This window comes from Eumetopias jubatus, unplaced genomic scaffold (assembly GCF_037043125.1).
Source record: "Eumetopias jubatus isolate StellerSeaLion01/CBP00866 unplaced genomic scaffold, mEumJub1_p1.0 scaffold_11, whole genome shotgun sequence".
Taxonomy (NCBI): domain Eukaryota; kingdom Metazoa; phylum Chordata; class Mammalia; order Carnivora; family Otariidae; genus Eumetopias; species Eumetopias jubatus.
In genome coordinates this window covers 9116195-9134901 of record NW_028274817.1, presented here as the reverse complement: position 1 = coordinate 9134901, position 18707 = coordinate 9116195, and the positions used below count along the sequence as shown (strand labels likewise).

Genomic DNA, 18707 nt, shown 5'->3' with positions numbered 1-18707 from the left:
ACAAAAATCATGGAAATACTTGTTGCATATTGAAGGGAAGGAGAAAGTTTTCTCTACCCGTAAGGTCTTTCAGCTAGACTAATAAGTAAATTTACATGAGATCGATTAGCAGAAGAAAAAAAACCAGTTTTTTATGTGCACATGGAGGCCCAATTATGAAATTGAGACCTAAAGAAATGACCAATGCACAAACAGTTTTTGTATTTTCTAGACAAAGAAACAATAAATCTGTGAGCACTTGACAGGACAAAGAAAACTTGGGAAACTTCAAGTAGCAAGGAATTCTAAACAGAATTTGAGCTGAGACAGTACATTAATAAAATGTAACAGCCTTCTGGGCTCTGAATTTCCCCTCTGGTGATATGGATGTCCTTGTTCCTTCCTCCTGGTACAGGAAGGGTATCTTTCACATGGGAGATTTATTATCTGCTTTCAGGGGGACAGAGGAGGGTCTGAGTGTCCTGGTGCAAGCTGTCTCTCACGTAACTTTTATTTAAAATAATCAATATGCCATTGTGGCACGTTTTGGGGAAGCCTACACTTGGCGCCTATAGTATATTGTTTCTAGTTCGTGAAGACTCCTGTTTCATATTCAAAACAAAGATATTTCTTTGGCTTGACTATTAATAGTCTTTATAATCTCATAACTTTCATAGTAATCTCATATATTATATGAGATGCAAATAGTATCAGATGAAAGGTTTGGATATTTGACTTGCAAATAGTATCAGATGAAAGGTTTGGATATTTTAGTTGCAAATGATATCAGATGAAAGGTTTGGATATTCGAAAGACTTAAATTTATGTAGTAACTACAGAAAACTCAAGCCATATTTCTAGGGAAAGTAGGACCAACACAACCACAAAATATGTTAAATGGCAAAAATAAAGGTGAAAATATACCTAAGTCGTTTATAAGAATCTGACACTAAAATGGTAATAGAATTCTCATTCCTTTAAGTCCTAAAACATCCAAGTTGTAAAATATAAGAAATGTAAAGTCTTAGTAAAGATCGTTTATGATTCCACAGGAACATTTATGGCAGTGATGTGTGACACCACCAAAGGCAATCAAATATCAAATAAAATTGGGGGAATATTAGATTAACAGAATGTCAGGATATAAATGTGCTTATTCAGCAGATCCCCAGAATTCCACAAAAACAAATCCATAAAAAAATGCAAAATGATATCTATACAACCCAATACTATTATAGAAATAGAAGGTTAACAGTAAATGTTTAAAGATAAAGCACCACCTCTTGATGTTCTTAAAACATGAAGAAATATGATAAAAAATACTTTGGTATTATAATGTCTTTAAAAATGTAAGCTATGGGTCCAGTGTTCTTAATATGTGCTACACATCTTGATGGCTGTCTGTCATTTTCCTTCTTCTCTTTATGATATATAGGCCCCTGCTCAGCTCCCTATTACATAGGCTAGATACCACAGTGGAGCCCAATGCCTTGTAAACTGAATATGAGTCATGTTTAAAAGGCTAAAGGGTAAATTCCCCTTCTGATTTTGCAAAGTGAATTTGATAATGTGACTTCTAAGGCCGCTATTTCCAACCATGTTAGTCATGACAGTAATTATATTCATAAATAGAATAATTATGTACTTTATTCATTAACTTGACTAGTTAGTCTTATATTTATTTTATGAAATCATCTGGCATTGATATTAAAGCCATTTTGATGAGTAATGACATGCACTGTGTCACTATTGGAAAGATGAGTAATATTTAAATAGCTCTAAGAAATGTAAGTCTGGGCACATTTATGATCATCTTATATATTTTACTGAGAAAATAAATTTTAGATAGGGAACCTTAAGAAATGAAAAGATATATACAAATCTAAGATGGCTATTATCACCATTATCACCTATGTAAGTCAATATTTTATGTTTATTTCTCTAAAAAATATCCTATCCCTCTACTTATACATAGGTGTACAGTGTTTCTATGAAAAGATAGAATTAAAGATTCCTAAATTTGGAAGTAAGCTTAGAGGTCTAATACAAGGGCTCTTAAGCCACTGACCATGGAAGGGCTTCATGCAGTCAACCCAGACATTTCAGGAAACAATTTAATCTGCTTCCTTATGCAGGAAAAGCAACTATTTGGGATCTGATTTGAAAACAGATTTCCCATTGTGTTGCATACCTAAAATGAATATAATGTTATATGTCAATAATAGCTCAATAAAATAAAAGAAAATAGATCTCCCAGTGAGTGGAAACATGGATATCTGTCATATGCAACATAATTAAGTAACTCTCCTGGCTTATACTATACCATCATTTCATTCCTAATGTCTAATCAGGCTTCATTATGAAGCAGTACCTCTCATTTAATCCTTACCATAATCTATTAAGTAAACATGATAAAAATATGTTTTGATAATAATGCTTTTATGAAATCCATTTGTAATTTGTTCATGGTCACAAACTAGGTAGATTTTACATGTTTAAACATTTTTCTGTATGCTGAATGTGTGGAATAAAATGTAATATAACCAGAATTATTTGGGACTCCTTCTTTCAACCACAATGCCATAAGAGATACTAGATTTACCCTCCTGCCTAAAACAATTTTTTAAAAAGTGACAAGATATATGAAACAATGGTTTTTAAGGCATTGAGCATCAGGAAGTAGAGGAGAGTGATCCCTGAGAAATGGGTAACAAATGAGGTATCCAAGTAAGTTCCCTAGCCTCTGTCTTACTGTCTTGAGATATTTTCCAGGTTGTGATGCAAATAGGGGAACCCAGGTGCCAGACAAAGACTGACAGATACCCTGAGCATCTGAAGAGATAAAGGCAGAATTCTCAAGACAGAGAATTAGAGAGAAAAAAAAAAAACTGAACTTATTGATAGCCATGTTAAATGAAAATAGTACAAATGTCCTAACTTAAAAGGTAGAGATTATCATGTTGGACTTTTAAAAAAAAGCCTAGCTGGAGTGATCAGGAAACAAAAATAGCAAAGACAGACTCTGGGATCATGACCTGAGCCGAAGGCAGTCGCTTAACCAGCTGAGCCACCCAGGTGCCCCTGGGTTTTTTTTTTTTTTACCATTCTCAAAGAATGAAGAGTTATCATTTTGAACTCAGGCATTCACAGAACTCTTTTTAAAAAATTTAATTGTGCTGTATGGAAGGAACGGTCAAATAGGTAATCTTCACTCCTTAGCCTGGTGCAAGACTTATGTATGTGCAATTCCTGTTTCCTGGAGTACCTGTCTCTTTTTATTCTCTTTGCCTGACACTTGTGAATACATCATGCTTATCGAAAAGAGATAAAAAATAAATTTCATAAGCATGGTATAACACAGAAATTTTGCCTCCATATACTGTATTATGTAAATCTAAAATTTATTATGATGACTAATTTCAGAATGACATAGTATCCCTACAGATAATTTTTGGCATATTCATTCCATCCACCTTACTAAAATTCCAGAGTGTCTACACATATGAACATATATTTGAGAATGTGTATTTAAAGGAGCAACTACAACATTCCTGAACTGTGGTTTCATGAATCTTCAGATATAAGGCTGATTGTTGATTAATATAAATAATGCCCTCTGACTTGAATTCATGTGTCAGACGATGAATGAAAGAGTGACAACATCAGACCTTAGAGGTCATGTCAGCCTTCCCAGAAATCATGCCTTTTCCGGGAGAGACCACCTGAAGAAATAGTTTTCCTCAGTTACCAAGAGAATAATTTACAGTATATCCAGGAGCTCAGAGATTTCTTCGAAAACCTTCAGGTCCATGGCCTTTGACTATGTTAGAGGTCCCTTCCCTGCCGTGGTCCTGCCCTGGGCCGGACAAACCTCTGTACTTTGGGAATACACGGTGCTGGTCGACAGCTTAGTAAGGATGTCTGAGCTCCAGTATTGGAATTATTTTTCCTCCTCATCCTAGAACCTTGAGTGAGTCCTTTACAAGTCCTTGCTTTCATTTCCTCGTGACAGGAAACTGAGGTTGAAATTAGTGTTATATAAGAGACCTCTGAGTGGCAAGGTATATCTACATCTGCTATTTACTAAGTGACGAAATAAAGGTAGTAACACTCTGAGGTGCACCCATAACTGAGACCTCAGTGAAAGTTTTCCTTAAATCTTAGTTATATTTAAGGTTCAGATTGGACTACAGAGGCAACAGAGTGAAGTAGTTATGTGTCTAGACTCTACATTCAGGCTACCTGAATTCAAATCTCCGTTTCACCACTTCCTAGCTATGTAACTTTGCAAAAGGTATTTTATCTTTTCTGGTTGTTTCCTTATCCATCCAACATGCTGTGAATAGTAGTCACTTCATAGGGTTTTTGTGAGGTGTATACGTGTTTAGGTGTGTGTGTGTTTCTGTATGTATGTATATATGTTATGGTAATGTCACCTATTATTATTTCCGTGTGCAGAAGACAGAATTAAAGGACAGAGCTTATAGCCCTAACTCTAATATTTGATACCAGAAAGGCCTTAGGTATGTTCTTTCCCTTTTCAGCTCTGTGTATTTTCATCTGGAGGGTTGAACCAGAGGGAGTCTAACTTTATTTTCTCAGTTTGGTTATATTGTCTATTAGACATAAAATTTGTCATTAGTTCAAATTACTATATAATATTTCATATACTAAACTATTTTAAAAAAAACCCCAAACTCCATTTTGCACTATATTTTTTTCACCAAAAAGATAAATCATAGGAAAACGTTTTTTGTGGAAAATCCTTTCTGCTCTGTGGTTTAACATTGGAGAAGATGCCTGTGTCTGCTGAGATAGGAGTTACCAAAGATCACAGAGTCCGATTGACCTCGTTTTCACTAAACATTGCAATGGATTCATAAAGTAAATTTTCGGCTCCTGGCCCTCCACTGTCCTTGTATGACGGCTTTCTGGAGGCTCGCCTTAAATTTCATGAACATATTTCAACTCAGTATTTCTGTCAGTCATTTTTAAAACCACCAGTGGAAATGAAGCTGTTTTTTCCCTTGAGTTTACATCATTTTCTTAATTCCATCTTCAATTTATCTGTGAGAACCACAGTCCCAGTGAAGGAAAAGAAACTAGAATGGGCTATATAGTGGCTCAAAAGGCCTCTGCCAGTCTTACTATCTTGAGGGTCTCTGTTCTTTGTGATTTAAAAGACTCTTTGGGGCTCATATTACATATCAAGCAAACCAGTGGAGGAAAGTGACAGGGCAAGTTTTACATCAATGTAAAAAAATAACTTTGCTGCCAACAGAGTTATTTACCAGCTTATTTGGTTCTCTTATGAAGTATACTTTTGAATAGAGAAGTAATGAGATGGAACCAGAAATTACTCTTTCAAGAGGAAACCTTGCTGTTAGGTAACTAAGACTGTATATATACTCACTGTGGCTAGCAAAATCAGTATTCAGAGCATAGACTTTGGTAAAAGAGATGTGGGTTCAAATTCTAGATTCACATATTGCTAGAGTAGAGCTATATGGTTTTGGGTAAGGCTTAATAATCTCTCTGGGCCTCACCTACCTCTATAACATGGTGATTATAATGAAGAGCTATCTCATAAAGTTCTTGTGAAAATTAGGTGAGGCAATTATGATTACTACATGATACTTAGTAAGATGAAAGAGTTATTTTTGCTTTTTTATGTTTAGTTTTGGTGTATAAAGAAGATTCACAAAAAGTGATGTTACAGTATCTCTGTCTCTCTCTCTCTCTCTTTTTTTTTTTTGGACAAATACTGAAACACTTAGGCATAAACTATGAGGGCCTTTCTATTCCTCAAGTCATTGGTCTTTGGTAAAAGTGGCAGAAGGCTCTAAATGATGTCCAATGTTCAACAATTCCTCCTAAAAAGTGTATAGCCTAGCCCAGGTTCTGACAAACTGGGGTGAGTTATCGCAGCTTGTCTTAAAACTCATTACTGTTTCTGTGAAAATAACAACTTATAACTGGTGATCTTTCAAAAGCTGCTCTAAATTGAGACTTCTTAAAGTTTGAATAAGTGTCCTGAATTATTTTCATGTCAATAACTCTCACAACTTAAGCCACAGATTTGCGGGTCATTAAATCAAACTCATTAAGCTTTGGAAAAGGAAAAGTGTTGAAAGCATTTGCATTTTGAGGAAGAAAAGATCATAACTTACTATATGGTATCTAACATGTATTTACTAAAATGAGTCCAGAAAAATCTTTTGTTCGTAATGGCATAACTTAGTCCATCACCACATAAATCATATTTTAGAAGACAATGAAATTAAGATTCTTTTTATTGGCCAAATCAATGATGATGATCATGAAAATCATGATAGTGGTGATGATAATGACAGCAGTGGTCTTTCAAAGAATAACCAAGGGCTTTTCCATGATTTTCAGTTACGGTGCCTGGACCTTTTATCTCTGGGTTTTCTGTATTTAATGTCCCTGTTATTTTGAAGTGTATAATAACCTGGCAAGTGTCCTGTAAGTATTTCCCAATGGAGAAATCTGAGGTGATTTTTCAGTAAGTGTAGTATAGCACATTATTTGGAGTCTGACAGAACTTAGTTACAATACTGGCCCTGTCACTGTTTTGATGCGTGTCCTTGGTCAAATTATTTAATCTTTCTGAACTATAATTTCCTTATCTATAAATGGTGATAAAAATAATCTAGTAGGGTGTTGTGAAGATTAAAGGAAATGATATGCATAAAGTAATTAGTAATTAAATAAAGTAATTAAATGATTTCTGGCACATTGTAAGTGTTTAATAAATATTTAGTTTCCTTTCCTTCATTATTTTATATTTCTTCCCCTAAACCTGGAGACAGAATAGTGTACAAAAAAAAAAAAAAAAAAAGGCTCTGGAACCACAACGCATAGGTTCAAATCTTATTTTTCCAATTACTGGAATTTACCAGTCCTGTGACCTTGGGCAAGTTATATTAATATTTTGGGCTGTAGTTTATTCAGCTGTAAAATAGAGAAGAATACAAAGATTTTGTGAGAAGGAACTGTGATAATGCATGTAAGAAACTTGAAGCAGTGCCTAGAGCATAGCAGGTGGTCAGTAAATTATATGTTTATTAGTTTTATCATTCACTCAGGTTTGCAGTGAAAGAAACACATATATCTTTTTGAATGTGAAATTAGAGACCAATTAATAGTGAATATGTTGAGTGGTGCATTTCACTGAAGACAATAATTGTGTTATCTAAACATCAATTAGTATTCTTCAAAGATTTCTTAAAAAATCATTTACACATTTGTTCAAAATAATAACAACGTGTCAGATGACTATAGTTTATGGATAAGTGAAATGAATGATGGCGATGTTATAAAGGACAAGAGGAAAGAATCTAGAATATTCTAAGATGCCTGTACTACCTATGAAGCAATATAGTATTGTTTGAAAATGGGCTAAGACTAGGTGTAAATGTATATTTCAAACTCTAGGAAAATGATAAAAAAATTAAAACAAGAAGTAAGATTGATATTCTAAGAAGGAAGAAAAATGGAATCATATAAAATGCTCAATTAAAACTAGAGAAGGGAGAAAAATAGGGAAAGACCAAAAAAAAAGAAAAAGAAACAAAGAACAATGGCAACAAATAGAAAACAATTACTAGTATGATAGATATCAATCCAACCATATTAGTAATCATGTTAAATGTAAGGTCATACATTTACATACACCAATTAAAAGACAGAGACCACCAGAGTTGATCAAAACCAAAACCCAACTATATGTTGTCTACAAGAAACTCACTTTATATGTAAAAATACAGCTACATTAAAAGTAAAGAGATGGAGAGTTATACCAAAACCAAGAGAAAGCAGGAGTAACTATATTAATTTGAGACAAGTCAGACTTCATAACAAGGAAAAATATCACAAGTAAAGAGGGGCATTAACATAATGATAAAAGTGTCAATTCTCTAAGAAGTCAACATAACATAATGAAGACATAACTCTATGACATCAAAACCCTTAACATGTATGCATCTAACATAACAGAGAATCAAAACATTTGTACCAAAATCTAACAGAACTTCAAGGACAAATAGACATATCCACTATCACACTCAGAGATTTCAACACTACTGTATCATTAACATATTCGGCAGGTAGAAAATCAGCAAGGATATAGTTGAACTGAAATGGATCTAATGGACATTTATAGGATTCTTCATCCAACAATAGCAGAATACACATTCTTCTTAAGTTCACATGGAACATTCACAATGATAAACAAAATTTTGACTGTAAAAAAAATACCTTAAATTTAAAAGAATGTAAATCACACAAAGCATGTTCTCAGATCAGAAATGAATTAAAATTACACAAAAAAGTTAAAACTATAGAAATGGTAAAAAAAAAAAATCATTGGTTGCCAGGATTTCTGAGGGAGGGAGCAACGGAGAGCTTAGTTAGAGCACAGGGCATTTTTAGGGTGGTGAAATTATTCTCAATGACCCTGTAATGGTGGATGTATGACATTATGCATTTGTCAAAACTCATGAAATGTACAACACAAACAGTGAAAACTAATGTAAACTATGGATTTTAATTAACAGTAACATATCAATATTGGTTAGTCAACTGGAACAAACGTAGGGCACTACTAGAAAAGGGTCATGGGGGAAACTGCTGCCAAGAGGACCCCCCTGCCGTACTCTCTCTTCAAGCTTTCTCTAAACTCAGCACTGCTCTAAAATATAAGGTCTACTAATAAAAATAATCACTTACACACAGTATAATTCCTTTAGAAATGATTGACTGAGAGATATCAGCGGGAATTTAATGGAAATCAGGCATGATTATTATTCATCACCTTTCTAGGCCAGGAAAGATTTTCTCTAGTGCTTTGCCACAATCCCAGTGATGTTTGAATAGAAGTGGCTAGACCTTTCATTTTAATACATGTTTATATAGCATTTATTGCTTTAACCCTTAAGGACTAAAGAAAAACGCTAACGAAATATACAACCAAGCCAAACAAAGGTAGTGTTGTGATTTGGGAGGACATAAGGAGCATGAGTAAAGAAATGGGCAGGAGTCTGACCATGGCATGTAAACAAAAGTAAGGATACCAGCTTTGTCAAAGATTATACACACACACGCATGCACATACACAGAAAAGTCCAAATATTATTTTATCTCCTGACATTTGAAATTTTTTCAATACCTACAAAATTATATATATATGCGTGTTCATGTATAATTTTTTTCTTTAATCCATGAAGCATTTTGCAAAAATAAGGAACTTTCATGCCAATATCAGAGTGAAAGCAGAAACCTAGTAAGAAAAGCAGAAACCCAAAGAACTACAGCCACATAAAATATATACATCAGCTTCATGAAGATATAATTCATATACCAGATAATTCATGAATTTAAAGTATACAATTCAATGGTTTCTAACATACCCACTTCTTTTCTACAACATGGGACTGTAGAAAAGAGTTTCTTGTTAATGAATGGAGTTGGCCAGCACCCATATTTGCAAACTGGTAATCTCAAGATATGAACTTGCCTTAAGGAATTCCTGGACTAGTATCGCTGCCAGGTACCTGACAGATGCAAACACAAATCTTCCCTGGAGCAAGGTACTTCTACCCTGGACCTCAAGGACTTTATTACTTTTCTTTTGCTGCTTTAACAAATTACTGCAAACTCAGTGGCCTAAAAGACAGATTTATCTTAAAGTTCTAAATATTAGATGAGAGTAGAAGAATCTATAGATTAGAGTCTATATAGCAGAAGTCCAACCCTGTGTCTCCCTAAGTCAAAAGTCATTGATTTGCCTTTTCTAGGTGCTAGAGGGTACCTATGTTTCTCGGTCCACACAATTTTGAAGTCCCCAATGTTGCATCTCCTTGACAATTCTTTTTCACACTCTCATTTCCCTCTCAGTATTTTTTTCTGCTTCCCTCTTCCATTTTTAGGGACCCTTGTGGTTACAGTGGGCCTACCTGATTCAGAGTAATATCTCTATTTTAAATTCAGCTGATTAGCAACTTTAATTCCATTTTTAATCTTAGCTTCCCAGTGCCATGTAACCTAACATATTCACAGGCTCCAAAGATTAAGACATGGACTTATTTGTGGATGGGCATTTTTTTGCTTGTAACATTCTCCATAGTAACAATTTTTTCGGTACCAATAAGCATTACATACACAGTCAAGAATAACCTCACATCTAAGGTGCCACAAACGAGAAGAAACATAAATAAACATAGGTAGTAGAAATGGAGTAAAAAAAAACTTCATATGTTGGAGTGATCAGAGATGATAAAACAACTGATTATTACAAGATATAACTTGTAAGTATGAAATTGGAAATAGGAAACCATAAACAGAGTTCTAGCAAATTTACCATAAAAACAGACTTCAAGAAATGAAATATACAATAAATTTAAAACAGTGTATATTTCTTCTTTTAATAAAAGCAGATCAGGTCATTGAGACCAGCAATAATGCTGGGGACAACCAGAGGGTCTGGACAACATTTTTATAAGATAGCTTTAAGGGATTGCAGAACTAATAGGACAGTGAGGAATATACGGGGTCAATATTCAGGAGAAGATACAAACCCAGAGTGGAGATCATAGGACTTAAGGTGTTTTCCATCCAAGAGCATCTACCTACTCTGGAAGGTGCTACTGAGAGGCTAAAAAGCCTGGCATTCAAGGCCATCAGAGTGTGATCTGAAAACTTAAGCTTATTTACCTTTACTCTCATATACAGTGCCAAGTGCTCATGGGAAAACTGTTAAACTGAATGGTGGTTATACTTTGTGCCTCAGGTTTAACCTGTTATTAGTTTTGCATCCAAGCATATTAACTATATAACTATACTAAACTAAGTATATAACTATACTAAAACTCTCTTGAAATAAGAAGCAGGTAATGTTAAGATGAGTTTCATCGTATGACTGCAAGGAAGATGATCCATTCAACTTCCAACATTCTGATAACGGTTGTGATCTAGATCCTTGTTATTAAAATTGCAACACAGAATTCACCAAATCATCAGCCATTTTATGCAAATTGTATGAGCTGTTGTCTCTATGTGTCCTCTTGTCTACTAAGGCCATCATGTTTAGAAGCTATATGTAGTCATTTCCTCTAATTAGGATCTATTCATCATCTGCTTCAGTGAAGGGCAGGTCATAATGATCAGAGGAGTTCAGAAGCTTGAGGAGTTTATGGACAGCCAAGCTCAAGTGTGAGTGAAATTAAAAAAAAAAAAACAAAGAAAAACTCTATTTGATTAGGATTCTGATTCACTGTTGATGAAATTTTGATTATTGCTGTTTGTTTTATAAAACTAAATAATACTATATGGGAAAACATTTTGGTTGAATGTTTTCACAGTATTTGCTTGAACATGACTAATATCTTGATATGATTGAGAAAACTGTATTTTCAACAACACATTTTAATTTAACCTAATTCTGATACTAATTATTATAATAGATAAATGAAGGACTAAAAGATAATTTAACATTATATTACCAAATTGAGAAGAAAAATAGTATAAGGGATTTTCTTCCCCTCTTGTTTCCAGCATTAATCAAATTTCAATTAGAAAATCTTCAATAACTCCTAAACTTGGTTGATTATTAATTTTTTTGATTATTTATGAGCAGTAGCATAGTAGATCATATTATCCAAAGGTGGTCTTTCTAGAACCAATACCTTTTATTTTTGAAAAGCAAAATGAAGAAAGTCTCAGTTAATATGAAGAAAGTCAGAACCTCTGGATAACTTTTGAAGACTATCCAACTGACCTGCATTTCTTCAGAAAAATCCAAATGCTTAATCCTTTTTCATATGGTTGATCTATTCTTCCCCTATACCCTGCAAGATCTCCTTCGTTTCTGTTTCCTCCTCATTCAACGTGTCAAATCCTGTACCAAATTCAGAACCTACAAAGCTAGTTATGTCATGGTCTCTGTTCTCATGGGGCTCACAAACTGGTAAGGTATTCAATCTTGGCTACACATTAAAATTATCTGGAGCATTTTTGTAAAGATCTCAATGTCAAGATCACACTCCAGAACAATTAAATCAGACTACTGAGGGAGGAGGTACCCAGGCATCAGTAATTTTTAAAGCATCCAGGTGCCTCCAGTCTATTGTTAAAGTTGAGTAACACTGACTACATCAATGATTCCCACATTTTAGAGATATGCCTGTATCAACTACAGGGCTGGTCAGAACATAGATTACTGGGTAATCTTTGGAATTTCTGATTCAGTGGGTCTGTGGTAGGCCCCAGAAATCCGTATTATTAACAACTACCAAAGGATAGATCAATGGTTCTCAATCCTAAATGAACATTACAATGACCTGATATGTTAAAAAACAAAACAACAGAAACAACAATAAAACACAGCAATGTCTATGCCCCACCCACAGAGATTTCGGCTTTATTGGTCTGAGATGGAGTCCCAGCATCAGTTTTTACAAGTTCCCTAGCTGATTTTCATGTACCTCTACGTTTCAGAACCAGTGTTTTTTGGAATCAAAAGATCTCAAGCCCTGAACATACTGAGAAAGAGGAGAGAGACATTTGTATACATAGAAAAAGATATAGGGGCACCTGGGTGGCTCAGTTGTTAAGCGTCTGCCTTTGGCTCAGGTCATGGTCCCAGGGTCCTGGGATTGAGCCCCGCATCGGGCTCCCTGCTCAGTAGGAAGCCTGCTTCTCCCTCTCCCACTCCCCCTGCTTGTATTCCCTCTCTCCCTGTCTCTCTCTCTCTCTGTCAAATAGATAAATAAAATCTTAAAAAAAAAAGAAAAGAAAAAGATGTAATAGAGTATAATGCGGGAAATGGTGCTGTGCACAAAGACAGTATTTAGAAAAATCTCCCCAAAGAAGGAGATACTTTAAATTAATCTTGATGAAGTTAGCCAGATGGATGGGTATTCTAGGTCCATTTGTCAGTTCACCAAAAACAATTTAGCCAGATAATCTCTGGTGTCCCTTTAGCTATCTTAAATTAAAATTTCATCTAAGGAGTTATTTTTGTTTTTATAATAGTTATTAATCTACTTCATATCATTGTATAGTTAGTTGCATAGATTTATATCCTGTGGAGTTCTTTTTTTTCCTAGTCATTTTAAAAAATTAAGTATATATATATATATATATATATATATATATACACATATATATGTAAAACAGCTGCCTAGGGCGCTTGGGTGGCTCAGTCATTAAGCGTCTGCCTTCAGCTCAGGTCATGGTCCCCAGGTGCTGGGATGGAGCCCCGCATCGGGCTCCCTGCTCAGTGGGGAGCCTGCTTCTCCCTCTCCCACTCCCGTTCCCACTCCCCCTGCTTGTGCTCTCTCTTTGTCAAATAAATAAATAAAATCTTAAAAAAAAAAAAAGAAAAAGAAAATGGCTGCCCAAATGCATAGCTTTACTGCCCTTTTCTCTGGATTTTGATCAGATTATCTTTCCAGGAGCAGCTCCTAGATTGAGTCAGCAGGAGGCCTAGGTGATGCAAACAAGGCCTTGGTCTCTGCTGAGCCCAAATGCAGATGGGCTGTGGAAAACTTTGTTACTCTCCTTTACATGAATTTTTAGGAAATGGAAAAACTATAGTGATATAGGCAGACCTGTCATTTGCTATCTTGCCTGCCGCTCCCTTGGGGCAGACTCAATAAACTACTCTTTCATTAAAAAACAAAAACAGAAATGAAACTATAAACTATAGTGATATGAATTAGTTTGTTGGTTGCCTGGAGTCAAGGGTAGGGGTGGGGATTCATTGCGATGGTGCAGGAAGGAACTTTTGAGGATGAGGGACATATTCTAAAACTGGGTTGTTTTACTGGTGTAACCTGCATAGACTGTACAAAACTCATCTCACTGTAAATTTAAAAGGGTTCAATGATAACTGTTAGTAAGTTATGCCTCAGAAAGGTATAAAAATGATAATTTATAGAAACTGACAAGCTGATTTTTAAACTGATATGAATGCACAAATGTCCAGTAATAGTTAATGCAATCTTGAAGAAAAAAATCAAAAAAATCAAAAAACATTAATAAAAAGAAAAGAATAATAAAAAGAAAAACAAATAAAAATGGAAGGACTTACACTATCAGGTATCAAGTCCTCTTACAGTAATACTGTAATAATTAAGATAGGGTGCTGTTGGTTGGATAGGCAAATAGACTAATGGAATAGCATAAAGAATACAGAAACAGACTCACATATACAATCAACCAATTTATGAGGAAGGTGTCACTGCAGTATAATGGAGAAAGGATTATCTTTCAATAAGTACTACTGGGAATACTGGATACCCTTGCGGGGTGGGGGATATACACACACACATATACACACACATACACACACTCTTAATTTACATCATACACAATAGTTAGTTTTGATCAATTGCAGAACTAAACATGAAAAAGGCATAACTAATCTATGGCATTACAAGTCTGAGCAGTAGTTTTGCATGAGAGGAAAGCATCTGGGATGCTGAACAATTTATTGTTTTTATTTTTTCATCTAAGTTCTGGTTAAACAGATGTGTTCAATTTGTGAATGCTCATTTAGCAGTAGCATACTTAAAAGGTTGCATTTGTGTATGTCTTTAATCTTTAATAATAAAATAAGACAGGGGTGCCTGGGTGGCTTAGTTGGTTAAGCCTTCAACTCTTTGATCTCAGCTCAGGTCTTGATCTCAGGGTTGTGAGTTCAAGCCCCAGGTTAGGCTCCAAGCCTACTTATAAAGTATTAAGTAAATAAAATAAAATAAGACAAAAATACAGAGGTTAAAAACAAAGGGATGAATAAAATTAATAATAGACAAATATGAAAACTACCTTATCAAAGCATAATTTTAAGTTTGGTTACAATAAACAAATGAAAGCCACATCAAGCAATAATAAAATACATAGTTTACACGAAAGCTCTGGCAATCAAAATATGTATGTAGCAAATCACATAGAAGTAAAATAAAGCATGGGGCGCCTGGCTGGCTCAGTCAGAAGAACCTTGTGACTCTTGATCTCGGGCTCATGAGTTCAAGCCCCACATTGGGTTAGAGATTACTTAAATGAATAAATAGAAAAACCTTAAAAAAAAGAAGTTAAATAAAGCAAAAAACATTACAAATGCCAGGATAACTTGAAAATAGTGCAGTTTTTACTTGAACATTGGAATATGGTTCTTCCTTAACCAAATAGATCAGATGAAAAATAAAGAATCACATGGGGTGGTTAATTAATATACATTAATAATATACATTACACATATGCATATTATGTATGATGTGTGTATATTTTAACGTATACATAATCACATAACTTGTTTCATATGAAAAAATAATATGTATTTGTGTATATGTATGAATATTTATAAAAAAATAATCATTTAGCAACAACAGAAACCTTAACAAAGATTTAAAAATCTTTTTAATGTCACATTCTCTGATGATAACCCAATAAAATTTGAAATAAATGAACAAAAAAATGTCAAGCTGAAAAATGTGCTTAATAATTAAGAAAACTTACTAAAACTGTCTTGGCTCAAAGAGGAAATCATTACTGAATTTGTAAAATTTCTTGAAGGGAATGCGTTGTAGAACTTTTCATATTATGTGATCCATCTAAATCTATACTTACTGAAAAATAATCATTGTCATTTTTAAAGAAAACGAGATTAATAAAAGAGTACAAATTTAGGAGAAAACCTAAATATGTTTCTCATCCCTTTCAAAGTTTCTGTGTTGTCTTGTCTAAAGAAACACTCTCAAACCTAAGTCTCTCTTTAATATTTTTATATTTCTCCTGATTTTTAATCCTTATGTCCATTTGAATTTATTTTGTAAGGTACGAGGTAGGGATCCTCTCTCATTTTTATCTAAGGTGATATACAGTTGACATAATTATCATTTTAAATAAAAATAATTTCAGCCTACTGAATTGACATACAATCAAAATTTCAAATTAAATTCCCACTTAGCACTGGGATATTTCTGTACTTCACAGTTGAGAGGATTTGAGGGGTGCCTGGGTGGCTCAGCTGGTTAAGCAACTGCCTTCAGATCAGGTCATGATCCCAGGGTCCTGGGATGGAGCTCTGCATTGGGCTCCTTGCTCAGCAGGGAGCCTGCTTCTCCCTCTCCCTCTGCCTGCCTCTCTGCCTACTTGTGCTCACTCTCTCTGTCAAATAAATAAACAAAAAATCTTAAAAAAAAAAAAAGAAAGAAAGGATTTGAAAAATGCTTGATTGGGGATTCCCACCATCACCCCTTTCAACTCACCTATTTGGACTCTGTAGAATACAGATGAATCTTGGAGAATGACAGTGGATTATCACAAGCTTAACAAGGTTTTGACTCTAATTACAACCATTATAACAGATCTGATTTCATTGCTTGAGCAAATTAACACATCCCCTGGTACTTGGTATGCAGCTATTGATCTGACAAATGCCTTTTTCTCCATTCTAGTCATTAAGAACCCCCAAAAGTGGTTTGCTAACAATACACCTTACTGTCCTCCCTCAGGGACATATCAACTCTCCAGTGCTCTGTTATAATTTAATTTGTAGGAATTTTGATCACCTTTTTCTTCTACAGTACGTCACACTAGTCTGTTATATTGATGATATTATGCTGACTGGACCTAGTGAGCAAGAAACTACTCTAGATTTATTGTTAAGATGTTTCTGTATCAGAGAGTGGAAAATACATCCATTATAAGTTCAGAGGCCTTTTATACCAGTGAAATTTCTAAGGGTCCATATTGAGGTATCTCTTCTAAGGTGAAGGAGAAGTTCTTGTGCTTGGCCTTTCCTACAACCAAAAAAGAGGCAAAAGTGGATTTTGGAGACAACCTGTTCCTCATTTGGATGTGTTAATCCAGCCCATTTACCAAGTGACCCAAAAAAGTTCTGAAAAGGGCCTAGAACAAAAAGGGGGCTCTGCAACAGGTCCAAGCTTTTGGGCAAGTTACTCTGCCCCTTGGGCTATATGATCCAGCAGATCCAATGGTGCTTAAGTATCCGTGGCAGGTAAGGATGCTATTTGCAGCCTGTGGCAGGCCCCTAGAGGTAAATCTGCAGGTCCTTAGGATTTTGAGGAAAGCCTTACCATCCTCTGTAGAAAACTACTCCATTGTTGAGAAACAGTTCTTGGCCGACTATTGGGCCTTAGTAGAAATTGAATGCTTAACAATATACCACCATGTTACCATGCAACCTGAGCTACCCATCATGAACTGAGTGTTATCTGACGCACTAAGCCATAAAGTCAGGTATGAACAGTAGCACTCCAGCATCAAATGGAATTGGTATATATGTGACTGGGCTCAAGAAACTCCTGAAGGTACAAGTAAGTTGCACAAAGTGGCCCAAATGGCCATGGTCCCTACCCTTATTATACTACCTTCTCTCTCTTAGCCTACACCTATGGCCTCATGGGAAGTTTCCTACAATTGCTTGACAGAAGAAGGAAAGACTTGAGTCTGATTTCTAGATTCTGCATGATATGCTAGCAACATCTGAAAGTGGACAGGTACAACACTATAGCCCAGAAGTGGTGACAGGAAATTTACCCAGTGGGCAGCACTCTTTTCCTGAAAAGACAAATGCCCAGATGTATGATTTTATATGGATTCATGACCTGTGGCCAAGCGCTTGGCTGGATGGTCAGGAACTTGGAATGAACATGACTGAAAAAATTGGTGACAAGCAAATTTGGGGAAGAGGTATATGGATAGACGGCTCCAAATGGTGGGGTGGGGGAGTGATGTGAAGATATTTGTGTTCTATGTGAAAAACTCACCAAAGGGTGACCTCAGCAGGGGAGAATTTTAATAATCAAGTGAATAGGATGACCTGCTTTGTGGATACTAGTCAGTTTCTTTCCCCAGCCTTCCCTGTCATCATCCAATGGGCTCATGAACAAAATGGCTATATTTGTAGGGATGGAGGTTTTACATGAGCTCAGCAGCATGGACTTCCACTCACCACTGCAGAGTGCCCATTCTGCCAGCAAGAGACCAACACTGAGTCCCTGATATGCTATCATTCCCCAGGATGATCAGCCATCTACTGGTGGCAGGCTGATTGCATCAAACCGCTTCCATCATGGAAGAGGCAGCATTTTGTTCTCACTGGGAAGAGGCACTTAACGGTACATATGGATTTGCCTTCCAGGCTTGCAATGCTTCTGCCAAAACTACCTCATAGAATGTTTTATCCACTGTCATGGTATTCTACCCAGCATTGCCTCAGATCAAGGAACCTACTTAGTAGAAAATGAAGTGCAGCAATGGGCCCATGCTCATGGAATTCACTGGTCTTACCATGTTCCCCACCATTCTGAAGCAGTTGGCTTGATAAAATGATGGAATGGCCTTTCGAAGACTGGGTTACAGTACCAGTTAGGTGGCAATACCTTGCATGGCTGGGACAGGTTCTGCAGAAGCCTGTATATACTCTGAATCAACATCCAATATAAGATGCTGTTATTCCCATAGTTAGGATTCACTAAGGAATTAAGGAATTAAGGGGTGGAAATGGGAGTGGTACCACTATTATCTTTAGCGACCCGTTAGTAAACCCGTCCGCATCCTGTTCCCATGACCTATGGTCTACTGGCCTAGAGATCTTGGCTCCAAAGGGACGAATGCTCCCATAAGGAGTCACAACAATGATTTCATTGACTTGGAACTTGAGACTGCTGCCGGGCAAC

At 35.7% G+C, this 18707-nt stretch overlaps 1 pseudogene; it reads left to right on the top strand.

Annotated features, from left to right (window-relative positions):
- Positions 1 to 17498: 17498 nt before the first annotated feature.
- On the top strand, positions 17499 to 18473 carry LOC114224613 (uncharacterized; annotated as a pseudogene).
- Positions 18474 to 18707: the final 234 nt, after the last annotated feature.